At 46.0% G+C, this 15,257-nt stretch overlaps 2 pseudogenes; one reads left to right on the top strand and one right to left on the bottom strand.

Annotated features, from left to right (window-relative positions):
• Positions 1–2,270: 2,270 nt before the first annotated feature.
• On the top strand, positions 2,271–2,648 carry Cycs-ps1 (cytochrome c, somatic, pseudogene 1; annotated as a pseudogene).
• Positions 9,543–10,800, bottom strand: Chchd4-ps1 (coiled-coil-helix-coiled-coil-helix domain containing 4, pseudogene 1; annotated as a pseudogene).

Genomic DNA, 15,257 nt, shown 5'->3' with positions numbered 1-15,257 from the left:
GGGGGAGGGGAGACTACAGAGGAAGGAGGGGGAGAGAAGACTACAGGGGAAGGAGGGGGAGGGGAGACTTTAAGGGATGGAGGGGGAGGGGAGACTACAGGGGAAGGAGGGGGAGGGGAGACTACAGGGGAAGGAGGGGGAGGGGAGACTACAGAGGAAGGAGGGGGAGGGGAGACTACAGAGGAAGGAGGGGGAGGGAAGACTACAGGGGAAGGAGCGGGAGGGGAGACTTTAAGGGATGGAGGGGGAGGGGAGACTACAGGGGAAGGAGGGGAGGGGAGACTACAGGGGAAGGAGGGGGAGGGGAGACTACAAGGGAAGGAGGGGGAGGGGAGACTACAGAGGACGGAGGGGGAGGGGAGACTACAGGGGAAGGAGGGGGAGGGGAGACTACAGGGGAAGGAGGGGGAGGGGAGACTACAGGGGAAGGAGGGGGAGGGGAGACTACAGGGGAAGGAGGGGGAGGGGAGACTACAGGGGAAGGAGGGGGAGGGGAGACTACAGGGGAAGGAGGGGGAGGGGAGACTACAGGGGAAGGGGGGGAGGGGAGACTACAGGGGAAGGAGTGGGAAGGGAGACTACAGGGGAAGGAGGGGGAGAGGAGACTACAGGGGAAGGAGGGTGCAGGTGGGGGCTAAGGACCTGGGAGAGAAAGGATGGACAAGGGTCAGTAAGAAATGCCATAATGAAGCTCACGACTCTGTGCTTCAAGAAACAAAGAGGGCTGGAGAGATAGCTCAGCTGTTAAGGCTCACAACCAAAAATACAAAAGCAGAAAGAGCGAGCATTGGAAAGGAAAGCCTGGAGCCCTGATCTTAGAGTCATCACTCAAAGAAAAAAAAATCACATGATCATCTCATTACATGCTGAAAAGGCATTTGCCTTCATGTTAAAAGTATTAGAAAAATCAGGAATTCAAAGTGCATACCTAAATATAATAAAAGCAATAAACAGCAAACCAACAGCCAATATCAAATTAAATGGAGAGATACTTGAAGCAATCCCACTAAAATCAGGGACAAGACAAGGCTGTCCACTCTCCCCATGTCTATTCAATATAGTGCTCAAAGTTCTAACCAGATCAATCAGACAACAAAAAGAGATCAAAGAGATACAAATTGACAAAGAAGTCAAGGTCTCACTACTTGCAGATGATATGATATTATACATAAACAACCCCAAGAAATTTACCAAAGAACTTCTACAGCTGATAAACAACTTCAGCAAAGTGGTAGGATATAAAATTAACTCAAAAATCAGTAGCCTTCCTTTTTTCAAATGATAAACAAGTTGAGAAAGAGAATAGGGAAACAGCACGCGTCACAATAATCACAAATAATATAAAATATCTTGAAGTAACTCTAACCAAACAAATGAAAGATCTGTATGACAAGAACTTCAAGTCTCTCAAGAAAGAAATAGAAGTCCTCAGAAAATGGAGAGATCTCCCATGCTCATGGATTTGTAGAATTAACATAGTAAAAATGGCCATCTTACCAAAAGCAATCTACAGATTCAATGCAATCCCCATCAAAATTCCAACACAATTCTTCAAAGGCATGGGAAAAGCAATTCTCAATTTCATATGGAAAAACAAAAAACCCAGAATAGCGAAAATAATTCTTAACAATAGAAGAACTTCTGGGGGAAATCACCATCCCTGACCTCATGCTGTACTACAGAGCAATAGTGATTAAAAACTGCATGGTAGGGCTGGAGAGATGGCTCAGTGGTTAAGAGCCCTGACTGCTCTTCCAGAGGTCCTGAGTTCGATTCCCAGCAACCACATGGTGGCTCACAACCATCTGCAATGGGATGTTCTCTTCTGAAGTGTCTGAAGACAGCTACAGTGTACTCACATATAAGTAAAATAAATAAATCTTTAAAAAAAAAAAAGAAGTTTGAAAAAAACTGCATGGTATTGGTTCAGAGACAGACAGATTGATCAATGGAATAGAACTGAAGACCCAGAAATAAAACCACACCCTTATGGGCAACTTCTCAAGTGTTGGCAATCAAAGCCTCATACCATCCGTTGAGATGACTCAGAGGGGTTGAACAAGATCTATAGCAAAGACCTTCCAGGTCTTGCTTACCCTTGAAGCTCTAGGTGATTTGCCTTGAAAGGTTGGGCAGCTTTATAAAAACATCAGCCCAGGTACTGACACAGTACATAGACATGGGTCGGCGTGTCCTTGGGCTAGAGACTCAGACATCTGTCTAAGAATCTGTACATTTGGTGGTGTTGACCAGACCAGAGCAAATTTTAAATGGGCGATGTTGAAAAAGGTAAGAAGATTTTTGTTCAGAAGTGCGCCCGGGGTCACACTGTGGAAAAGGAGGCAAGCATGAGACTGGACCAAACCTCCAGGGTCTGTTTGGGTGGAAAACAGGCCAGGCTGCTGGAGTCTCTTACACAAATGCCAGCAAGAACAAAGGCGTCACCTGGGGAGAGGATGCCCTGATGGAGTATTTGGAAAATCCCAAAAAGTACATCCCTGGAACAAAACTGATCTTCACTGGAATTAAGAAGAGAGAAAGGGCAGTCCTGATAGCTTATCTAAAAAAGAGGCTACTAATGAGTAATTCCACTGCCTTATTTATTACAAATGTCTCATGGTTTTTAGTGTACACCATAATTTAATTCATACACCAAATTCAGATCATGAATGGCTAACAATGTTTTTGTTGGACAGTCCTGATTTAAGTAAAACTGACTTGTCCTAAAGTAAAAAAAAAAAAAAAAAAAAAAAAAAACATCAGCCCAATTTGACTAATTTGAATTGACATGAATATTTTTAAAGTGGTAGGAGATGAAGGACGTTAGAAATTTAGAATAAAGCTTATGACTGTCAATTCCTCAGCCCCTTTTCCCCTGAATCACTCATTTCTTCTTTACAGATACGAATTGTTCTTTTACAGATTCCCATAAAGCAAAAGAGAAGGAAAAGAGGGCTGGAGAGATGGCTCAGCGGTTAAGAGCACCCGACTGCTCTTCCAGAGGTCATGAGCTCAATTCCCAGCAACCACATGGTGGCTCACAACCATCTGTAAAGAGATCCGATTCTCTCTTCTGGTGTATCTGAAGACAGCTACAGTGTACTTATATATAATAAATGAATAAATCTTTTAAAAAAAAAGAGAGAGAGAAGGAAAAGAATGAGTTCATTTGGTTGGAAAAGCTTTTTGGCCTGTTCTATCAATGGCAGTGTATAAACATTTATATGAAATAAACTAGCAGTTTTGTTCAATGATCTTTTTTTTCTGTTCATTTCTTGGTTTTTCAAGACAAGATTTCTCTGTGCACCCCTGGCTATCCTGGAACTCGCTCTGTAAACTAGGCTGCCTTCAAACTCAGAGATTTTCCTGCCTATGCTTCCTGAGTACTGGGACTAAAGGCATGAGTCGCCATTCACAAATAAGTTTCTTAAGGAAAGCAAAGGCATGTCTAAAAAGTTTGAAATAATGTTCTTATGAAGTGTGGTCCTTTTAAAAATCACAAAATCCCTACAGAGAAGCTATAGTAAGCTTGCTCTCTCTTGTCCTCCTCCTGAGAGTAGAAGCCACCATGAAGAGGAATTTACACTCCTCACTCCTTGGACATTTCTACTTTTAGATAAATGAGAAAGTTTAAAGGTGGTTGTCTGTATTGTATTGTATTGTATTGTATTGTATTGTATTGTATTGTATGTAGAACTCTCTAATTTGGTGGGGAAGGATGTTTAGAGCCCCTACATGACCATGAATGAATCACTTTCCAAAAATGGTTTCTTACCCATCTTTCTAGGTTCCAAGCTTCTACTATTACACACAATGGTTTTCCTTCACGCTGATGTCCTTTGACCTCTTGTGGCAATTCCGGGTTCTGTAACATCCTGTGGTTATTCAAGCAAACTATTATGGCAAAAAACCAAAAACCATATATATTAGGTAAACCGTGGGCTTGATTATTGTCCACGTCAGGCATAACATGTTGACATGCCTCGGCTGCACACATACACGCAACCTGCTCCATCTACTGAAGGACCTCCACCCCTTTCAGTGACAATAGATCTTCAAATCTCATCCTGACATGCACGGTTATGATTCCCACCTGCAATGGCAAAGCCTTGCCTGACTACCCAGGGTTGAACGAGGTATTGGTAGCAGTATTGAACAGTCTTCAATAGGGTAGACCTATTAGAAAGAGTGAGACCAGAGCAAAGGAGATTAGGAATGAATGAAAGAAAGAAAGAAAGAAAGGAGGGAGGGAGGGAGGGAGGGAGGGGAGGGGAGGGGAGCATGACGGGAGGGAAGGGAAGGGAAGGGAAGGGAAGGGAAGGGAAGGGAAGGGAAGGGAAGGGAAGGGAAGGGAGAAACCAACACTATATGAGAAAGAATGTTCCAGGCAAAGAAGGTGCTGAAGGGCTGGAGAGATGGCTCAGTGGTTAAGAGCCCCGACTGCTCTTCCAGAGGTCCTGAGTTCAATCCCAGCAACCACATGGTGGCTCACAACCATCTGTAATGGGATCTGATGCCCTCTCCTGGTGTGTCTGAAGACAGCTACAGTGTACTTATATATAATAAATGAAAAAAATCTTTATATATATATATATATACACACACACACACACACACACACACACACACACACACACACACACACGGTGCTGAAGAGACTTAGGAGAGACATAGAGTGTGGCCATTACAACCTAGAGGAGTGGATGGAAGTAGAGGTGAAAGCTGAGTTTAGAAGGCTGCACTGGGTCAGTAGACCCACCACTCATTTCCTCCACCCTCATGTGTTCTCGTTCAATGTCCCTTGTGACTTTGAAGCATGTTCCCTTGTGCGTGGTTCCTTCAGCACAGGTCATGCTGGGTGCTCACACAGCAGCCTGTGCCTCCCTCTCCTCTTTCTTCTGAGACTCAACTTGGAAGAACCGCATGTGGTGGTTTGAATGTGCTTGGCTCGGGGAGTGGCATCATTAGGAGGTGTGGCTTTGTTGGAGGAAGTGTGTCAACATGAGGGTGAGTTTTGAGACCCTCCTCCTAGGCTGCCCATGAGCCAGTCTTCTCCTGTTTGCCTTTGGAACAAGATGTAGAACTCCCAGCTCCTCCCGCACCATGCCTGCCTAGATGCTGCCGTGCTCCCACCTTGATGATAATGGGCTGAACCTTTGAACCTGTAAACCAGCCCCAAATAAATGTCCTTATAAGAGTCACCTTGGTCATGTCTGTTCATAGCAATGGAAACCCTAGCTAAAACACCACGCTCTGTACAAATTGTCCATGGCTTTCTATTTCCTTGACACTTGAGATGATTTGGGGCAGAAATACATAACCCAATTACAATTCTAGTCACCTGTAAGTGTGGACGGTGACAATCTCCTGCAGTGGTCCCTCCTGAAGGATGAAGTGACAGAGAAGACAAGGCCTCCCTAGCTTACAGTGAACAGTAGCACTAGGGAAGTGATGGCTGCAGCCACCCTGAAGTCTTAGGGAAGTGACACTAACATCCGGTTAGTGATGGAGAGGCAGGTGGCACCTAGTCCACCGATGACAGTGCTGGGCTTCCAAACTAACAGCTGAGTGTGTCTGGCTCCTGAATGGCTCATCGCTGCATTTCATATGCCTTTGTGATGTGAGCCTGGCTCATGCTACCAAGTCCTCGAGTGTCCGCAGCCACTGGATCCCTAAATGTGTCAGCCTTTGAGGCTCATCATGAATTCCTCCTAAGTCAGACCTCTGTGTCTGTATAGCATTCTTTGCCCAGAGAAGCAGCTCAGCAATGCTGCCTGTCTGATGGTGTCTATCTACGTCTCAATTTGGAATCGAACCCCAGTAGGCTAGGGCTTTTCGTTCCTATGTGCCTAGAACCTTTCAATGGAGTCCTTTGTGCACCCCAGGGTCCCCACATGAACAGGCACTTCAACCAAATGCCCTAGGATTTCTGTAGTGCAAATGCTGTGTCTGGGCCCCAGTGAATTCCCAGTCTCGCTCCAGTCCAGCGGTCAGACTTACAAACCTACGGGTCCCTGGCTGTTAGTGAGTTCCCCACTCTCTCACTGCCACTGTGGGTTTGCTACAAAGGGGTTGGAAACATCTGAGTGTGCACTCTCTTTGTAACTGGAGTGTCCAAATGTCACAGAGCAAGGCTCTGGCCCCATACTGTGATTAGGGACTGTCAGTGAAGTAACACAATGTCTTAGTTTGCTTCCTATTACTGTGATAAACAACACAACCACAAGCAGCCTAGGAAGGAAAGGCCTTGTTTGGCTTAAGGGTTACAGTCCATCGCCCAGAAATAGGCCTCGGATAGAGGCAGAACAGAGATCATGGAGGAACATTGCTTAATGGTTTTCTCCCCATGTCTTGTGAAAAACGCTTTCTTATACAACCCAGGACACCTGCTGAGGGCGGATGTCCACAGCGGGCTAGGTCCTCCCGTATCAAGTGGCCCACACACTTGCCTACAAACTAATCTTGTGAGGGCATTTTGTCGGTTGAGGTTCTCTCTTCCCAGATGACCCTAGCTTGTTGACAGGAAGCTGAGTTAATCAAGCAAAGTGACTGAGGGGGAAGCTGAGTGTGGGCAGCTGGGGAAGACTGGCAAAAAGGAGCGTCGCAAAAAAAGACTCAGGCCCTCTCCCTTGCCTCACAGCTACAGAATGGCTGCCGAGTCTCACATAGTCCAGTGTCCAGCTTTCTAGAACATGGACAGTTCTAGAAAACTTCAGGTTGAAGAAACACTTCCGGCTGTCACTGGCATATTCTGAAAATAGCTCTTACCTCCTAAGAGACCAGAACTTTTGCTGAACCTCACAGGCAAAGTTAATGATGTACCCTGAGGTCACTTAAGACTGCTAGCCTACTGTGTTCTCAGCCTGATTGTTTAACCTGCCTTGAAGAGAACAATGGATCGGCCAACCCTACTTGCCTTGAGTTTCCCACATAATCACCTAAGTTAATGGATAGCTGCAATCCTAAATCATGCCCTCTTGCATGTTCCTGACCCAGGACAATGCATGTGTATCAATTCGCTGATAGCAGCAAATATATAAGTTGAAAGCAAACTTCCTAAAACCTACCACCCATCTATGGGCACTGGTGGATAAACAATGATATTTGTTATCTGGGTCCGTTGGGAGAGTTGGAGCCAGCGACCTAAGCCCTGTAAAACTCTGTTAAAGATTTCTGTAAAGTACAACATTCCTTCCCCCATGTGATGCTTTCTGCGCTTTACAATACAAACCCTTTGTTAAAGACAGATCACACACACACACACACACACACACACACACACACACACACACGCACGGACACATACACGCACATACACACACACGGACACGGACACACACACATACACACACACATGGACACACACACACACACATGGACACAGACACACACACGGACACATACATGCACATACACACACACGGACACGGACACACACACATACACACACACATGGACACACACACACACATGGACACAGACACACACACGGACACGGACACACACATACACACACACATGGACACGGACACACACACACACACACACACATGGACACACACACACACATGGACACACACACACACATGGACACAGACACACACACGGACACGGACACACACATACACACACACATGGACACGGACACACACATACACACACACATGGACACACACACACACATGGACACACACACAGACATGGACACAGACACACACACACGGACACGGACACACACGGACACGGACACACAGGTTCACAAGACATCCTTCAGGCAGACCCAGACTCAGACTCATGCAAGACACAGACAGAAAATGGAGGTCAGGGAGCATGAACTAGAAAATGCAAATCCGCACTCTGGTGTAAACCACTCCAAGGGGAAGTGTTTTTATTTCTTCCTTAACGTTGACACCCAGGCATTATCGGTGCCTTGGAGTTCCTCACTAGTGCACTGCGATCTGTGCAGATCAGCACCCTGCAGACTGGATGCGATTCTCCCTTCCCTGAACTCCACGGAACATAAGGAAAGCACCTTCTAACAACATGGGGTTGGAAGCTGACCTCCAGGACTCCAATCCCACAGCTTCCGTGCCAACACTTACCGGCAGCTTACTCTGCTGTGAACGATTAGTGTGAGGATCAAAAACTCTGCATAGAAAAGGATCGGCGGGGGGTTGGGGATTTAGCTCAGCGGTAGAGCGTTTGCCTAGAGAGCACAAGGCCCTGGGTTCGGTCCCCAGCTCCGAAAAAAAGAAAAAAGAAAAAAAAAAAAAAAAAAAAAACAGAAAAGGATCGGCGCCCGCCCTGTGTCCACGTGACTTGTTCACTGATAACACTAGCACAGAAATACATGCCTAGTACCCGGGTGGTCGGTGACTGACAACATGGGACACGGCTTCAATTGAAGAAATCAAAGGGGAGAATCCTAAGATTACAGACTACGCTGCAATCTGAAGACCTATCATATTAGGGGCGGGGGGCGTCCAGAACTAGGATGATATCAGATCCTCGCACATGTTTGTTGAGTGGGAGCGTTGCATCCTGGGCCTCATGCATGCCAAGCAAGCACCTACCTCTGAGCTGCGGCACACAAAGGCTTCTGATGAGGGCTGAGCCGTCTGTGCAGTGCTGTAAGCTCAGCTTCCCATCTCATTTCAAAGTCTAAACCAAAATGGTACTAAACCGGTCCTTGCTGGGTATGTGCGATTCTCAAGAGCGAACACTAGGTGGCAGAATTCCGGCAGGATGCTCGGAAGCTGACCAGCCAGCTCAGGTCGCCCCTTAAAGTCCCACAAACTCTCAGGTCATCCGGGATGCTCCAGTTGGAACCTCAACTTGAAAAGGCAATTACTAAATTACGAGAGAGACGATGAGAATAATGAAACTTTTCTGACATTCATTCTTGTCCAGCATTCAACGTTCTAAACTCTTCTTTTTCAAAGAGCAAATAAGGGCTTTGAGGACCCAATGGGACCCAAATGGATATATACCTAGACGTGTCCTTATGTAAATGCACACTCCCATATGTACATACACATAAGCACATCCTCTCCCGAGGCAAATAAACCAGGAGTAATTGTAGCTTCGCTGTAGTGGAAGGACCATGGATTCTTTTTTTTTTTTTGGTTCTTTTTTTTTTTTTTTTTTTTTTTTTTTTTTTTTTGGAGCTGGGGACCGAACCCAGGGCCTTGCGCTTCCTAGGCAAGCGCTCTACCACTGAGCTAAATCCCCAGCAGGACCATGGATTCTTAATCTCATTTCTCTTATTCTCGTTCATGGTTTCAATAACAATCTTCAAATTTCCTCTTACAGTCATTTATATTGTTGTATGTAGGTGAGTGTTTTGCTTGAACGTGTGTATGTGAACGACTTGAATGTCTGCTGCCCGCCACAGCCAGCAGTAGGTGTTGGACCTCTTGGAACGAGAGTTATAAATGGTTGTTAGCAAGCATTTGGGTGCTGAGAACCAAACCCAGGTCCTCTGCAAGAGCAAAATGCTCAAAACTGCTGAGCCATCTCTCCAGCCCCTCAACAACTATTTCTTTTTTTTTTTAGAAATTGTTTCTCTTTAATTGAGTACTTCATTCAGACATTCCTCTGTTGGCTTCTGCTCTGGAAGCAGCTAGGTCCCCACCTCAATATCACAACTGAGTGAACATGGGCCCCAAACCAGGGCTCTCAGAACAGGAAAACAATAAACTGCAAAGCCAGCCTCTCCTTTCACTTAGGAGGGACTGGGAGTCACAGAGTCCAATCCCACCCTGCAGCTGTAGGCCCTGGAGCCTGGACTGCAAACACAGAAACATAGCTGTCAGGAATGAGGCAGCAGCCTCATCCTCCAGCTCCAGTACCTGACCACCAGCCTCTTCCAGTAGGGATGGACCTACTCTTAAGAGTTTTGGCATCTACTTACTTAATTTTCCTAAGAGGTGAAAAATCTACCAAAAGGAATACATACCATGGACCAGAATAAATCAGCTTTCTCACGATAAACTTTCCTGAGTAACAACTTTTGGTTGCTGAGAAGCCTCAGCACATTATTTCAAAGTGGCAAAATCCAGGGCAATCACAGAGTACATCCAGCAGTGGCCTAACGTTTAAGGACAGGTTTATGCAGGACACAGGTGCACACACCCCCTTTTCTTCAGTGTATACGGCAAGTAGCCAAGACCCCTGATTATTAAAATAAGTTATTTTGTATATTACAGTGCACAGAGGGAAAGAACTTTCACAGAGGTGACCAAAAGGCATTGTATAGAAAGTCCCATGGTGAGTGGCAGCCAGGGCCTGAGGCCTTCAGGAGCTTGCCCCCTGCTCTTTGGCTGCAGAGGCCTTAGTATCAGCCGTTTCCTCCACTGGTTCCACTGGCTTTGCCTCCTCTTCCTCCTCCTCATCTTGGGGATAGAGGTCTGGGTATTTCTGCATGCATTCCTGCATGGCCCGGAACTGGTCTATACAGTCTGATCCCTTGATATCCTCTGTGCTGTAGTGGAAGCAGGAAAAGGCAGACTTGAACTGCTCCCCACAGGGGCCGCTGGCCATTCCCCCAAGACATGGGCAATTCCAGTTAATGTCTCCATTAGGCAGTATCAACCCGTGCTCCTCATAGGGATCATTGGGGTCATCAGCCACCAGCTCAGCACTGCTAGGAGTTTCATGGTCTTCTTTGGTCACAAATATGATCCGATCCTTCCCTTCCTGCCGGCAGTAGGACATGGTTGTTCTCAACGTTCCCAGCTCGCAGAGGGAGCGGGCGCGGCTACAGCGGCTACACCTTCACGTTGTGACCTCCCTCGCCTCTTCTCAGGCCTGGCAACAACAACTATTTCTTAAGTACACTGTGATCACGACATTAGGTGTGAGCCACTCTGTCTCGAAAACACCAGCTCCAGACAGAGGGCGGCTCATCTGCGCGTGCTTTAAAAGCCCTTGTTATAAAACCATTTGCAGCAAGGGATGGTGAGGGAAAGGCTTACCCCTGAGCCTGAGGCCCTGAGTTTGGTTCCTAGAACCCACACGGTAGAAGAATACCAGCTTCCACAAACTGTCGTCGGACCTCCACCTGTACACACACACACACACACACACACACACACACACACGTGTGTATATATATATTTATACATATGTATAGTACATATATATATATATGGGATAGAGGTGGCAACCTGATGTGATAAGTCCCATACTTAATTCCAGCTGTTTTGAGAGTAAAGGCAGGAAGTCAGGAAGACCATGAGTTCAACACAAACCTGGGAAGTGTAGTGAGACGTCCTCTTTTCTCCCACAAGATAAACGAGATGTATTTTCTAGAAAGTCAATACTGTATGTGCATTAGAGGATAGTGAAGTTGTGATAGGCCACTGGGCTACATTTGCAGATCACCACGCCAAGCTAACAGTCATTTTAAAATTTTTGTGTATTTTGTATAATATAATTACATAATTCCCCATCTTCTCTTTCCTCCCTCCAACCTCCCCTATATAACCCCTGACACTGCTATCTTTCAGATCCAACCATGTTGGTGAGGTTTTATGGGTAGCATCTCTGCCATTTCTAGAAGACACATTCTCACAGCGAAGCCCGTTTCTCTGGCTCTACAATCTTTCCCCTTCCTCTTCCACCATGATCCCAGAGCCCTAGGTTCAAGAACCGTGCCTGTTGTAGATGCCCCACTAAGGGCGGGGCTCCACGACTGCATTTTGGTTGGTTATAGCTCCCTGTTATGGTCTCCATCTGTTGCAGAGAGAAGTTTCCTTGATGAGGGGTGAGCACTACACTCACCTGTAAGTGCAAGGGTAAATAGAATGTAGTTAGGGGGTTGCTGGTTTGGTTAAGTTTTGTTGCAGGTTCTTCTCTAAGACCCAAGACTTCATTAGCCCTGGGTATTTGGTTAGGTTTGCACTACCAAACATAATCTCCCTCTTTTCGAGCAGGTCTCACGTCCAATTAGAGAAAAGTTGGTTAGCACCAAGGTATACATGCTGTATACTGTACCCTTGGGGTTTTCACACTGTGCTAATCATTGTTATGGCTCATATGCAATGTAGATATGGTATATCATATACACCTATATCTCAAGGTCTATTGGTGTCATCTCTCCTTTAGAAGTTTGCATGGCTAATAACTATTTTTTTAAAAGCAGAAGAAATATATTTTTTAAAAAAATATCCCCTAAGCCAGAGTTCAGTGAAAGTGCGTGCAATGCCAGTGCTCTAGAGCTGATGCGAGCATTGGCAGTTCAAGATTAGCCTGGACTAAGTTAGAAAGACTATCTCAAAGGCAAGCAAATAACAAAACTCCTCAGTGGCAGGAGGTGCCTACAAAGTACACTATACCTGGTCACTGTTATGTGCGTAAGATAGAAGCCTGGGTGGTTTGAGTCATTGGCTGAGACTTATTTGATTCTCTGGTGCCCCATCTATCTTCAGTGAAGGCCGTCAGCCAAGCAGCCAGCAAGACTGCCCTCATACCTGGACTGACTGTTTCGAATACTCCATAGACATCTTGAGGAAGCAACACGATAATCACGGCTGACTACTGCTTAAGAATGTCTTCTAATAAATACTATTACTGCCTCGAAACAGCTTGCTTTCCTTGTTTGTTTGTTTGTTTGTTTGTTTGTATGTTTTGGTTTTCTTTGCATCACAGGGCTCGGGGAACTCTAAACGACATTATAGTCACTTTTCCCCCAGACTAGAAGGAAAATACTTGATCTGATAAACCAACCAAAGGCCTGTGGTTGGCACAAAAAATCATTTCTCTTTTGCATGAGGAACTTTGCCATGATGGACGCAAACAGCCTTTCTAAGGACTGCTGTGCCGATGCATCTGCCTGGCCACACCCTCTCTGTCTGGCTCACGAGCCAGTAGGAAGCTGAGTGAATTAGCGTACATCTGTTGATGCTCTAAGCTTCTGGACCCTCTAGTCTTGTCCCAAGTCTTGAGCACTAAAGAATCTGGGTTTCCAGCCAGGAAGGGCTTCTCCTGGTTTCTCTACCCAAGATTTCTCATAGAACAAAGAGACCCACGACAGCCGGCTGGTAAGACCTGAGTGGTTCCAATTTCCTCAAACATAGACTTCTTACTCTGAAGGAAACACATTCAAATATACAACAGTGAGGCTTGTGTACAATTTGAATGCCAACCATGGATTGGGCCTTTCTGCCTCCAATCCTTCCCTCTAAAGCTTTGTCAGAACCGGAAGTTCCAAGAGAACAGTGAGGGACACTGGGACCATCTCCTGGTCATTTTCTTGCACATACAAACTGCTTAAAGTGTGGAGTTGAGAGTCGGGTCTGGGGAAATTGAGCTAAAGAGATGTGAAAACCCCCCAGACTGTCGAGCTGCTTTTGAAGATGCAGCAAGTGTTCTGAGGGACAGTGACACTGCAGGCCACTCAACAGTTACTGTGAAGTCTCACATACAGTTCAGTTACTACCTTGGCCCAACCTTAAGCAGTGGAAGTCTTTTAAGGCACAGTCGCTGCTCTGTCTGGAAGGACTGTGTTCAGCCTCTGACCAGTGATTTGCCCTTGTGATCGTGAGCTTGGCTGACCCTCAGTTTACTCTCCAGCAGGGTTGATTGACTTGGAGGGGATGGAGAGGTGTGAATGATTAATAGGAAAGGGGATCAGTGACGTCACTGCCAGTGAAACATTGCTGGAGCAGGGCCCTGCAGAGCGTGAGGTACGAACTTTCATGTTAAAGAAAGAACTTCATAGGCCAGCACTCAAGAGTTTCTGCAGAGGGGAGACCTGAAGAAAAGAATCTTTTTTTCTCTCCCTGTTTTCGTTTTTATTCTTGTTTGTGTTTTAAGACAAAGTCATAGGCTGGCCTCTAGCCTCTACCTCCCAAATGCTGGTGTTATAGGTCTATGCCACCACTCCCAGCCTTATAGGGTTTTGTGGTGGATGTTGTTTGAGTCAGGCTTTTGCTATACATTCCTAGCTGGCTTCAAACCCAAGGCAGTCCTCCTGTCTAGGCCTCTTCTGTACTGGGATTGCCCGAATGTGCTATCTTACCTAGCTGGGAAACTATTCCTAGAGTTTGAGTCCACTTCTTCCTGCTACTTCATCAAGAGAGAGGATTTGAGAGGATTAGGGAGGCAGAGGATAGCTTTAGTCAGCACTGGGGAGACAGATTTCCACATGCATGCTAGACAATTGCCCTGCCACTGAGCTGCTTCCTCAGCCCTAGACCTATTCTTGGCCTAGAACAGAAATTCTCCACACATACATTTTCTTTATCCATTCTTCAGTTGATTGGCATCTGGATTGCTTCCTTTCCTGGCTAGTATGAGTAAAGCTGCTATGAACATAACTGAGCAAGCGTCCTTGTGCGATGGTGGAGAATCTTTTGAGTATATGCCCAGTATATTCTGGTATAACTGGATCTTGAGGTAGAATTATTCCCAATATTCTAAGAGACCACCCAATTGTTTTCCAGAGGGTTGTACAAGTTTGCACTCCCATCGTCAATGGATGAGTGTTCCACTTGCTCCATATCCTTGCCAGCACGTGATCTTGGTCATTCTGACAGGTGTGAGACAGAATCTGAAAGTCATTTTGATTTACATTTCCCTGATGACTACGAACACTGGAGAGTTCTGTAAGTGCTACTTGACCACCAGAGATTCCTCTGTTGAAAATTCTGTTTAGCTCTGTATCCATTTTTGAAGTGGGTTCTTGGGTTTGTTGGTATCTTAATTTCTTGAGTTCCTTATATATTTTGGGTTTTAGTCCTCTGTCAGATGTATGGTTGGTGAAGATCTTTTTGTTGTGTATAGTTTTAAAAACATGCTTGTTCCTTTCCCCTGGGCCGTGCTCTTAGCTCTGAGTTCACACTCCAGCCAGCTGGAGCTCCCGACTTAGCCAGTGATCACTCCTCCAGCCCCTCCCAGCAAGCTTTGCGAAGCCACCAACAACCACCCTGGCTGCCCACTTTCTCCTCCTGCCCACCTTAGTGCAACGGATAGAAAACACTAGACAGTTTTACTACTTTAAAACTAGCCAGATAACTCAATGGCCAGTAGAATAGTTTCCTGCCTTAATCTTATCAACTAGTTCCCTCCATCTTCCTGGGCCCCTCGCTCTCAGCGGAGTAAGGGCCCCAAGACTTACATATCCAAAGCCTGGTCCGGAAACTTTTTTCTGTGTCCCTTCTCTTCCTCTTGGGACCCAGAAGTCCCACCTTTTTCCCTTCACCCAGCAATTGGTTTTCGCCTCCTTTATTGACACAGTCAAGAACCAATTCGGG

Source organism: Rattus norvegicus, chromosome 1, assembly GCF_036323735.1.
Source record: "Rattus norvegicus strain BN/NHsdMcwi chromosome 1, GRCr8, whole genome shotgun sequence".
Classification (NCBI taxonomy): domain Eukaryota; kingdom Metazoa; phylum Chordata; class Mammalia; order Rodentia; family Muridae; genus Rattus; species Rattus norvegicus.
Note: the sequence above shows the minus strand (reverse complement) of the source record. Positions and strands in the feature narration are given on the sequence as shown.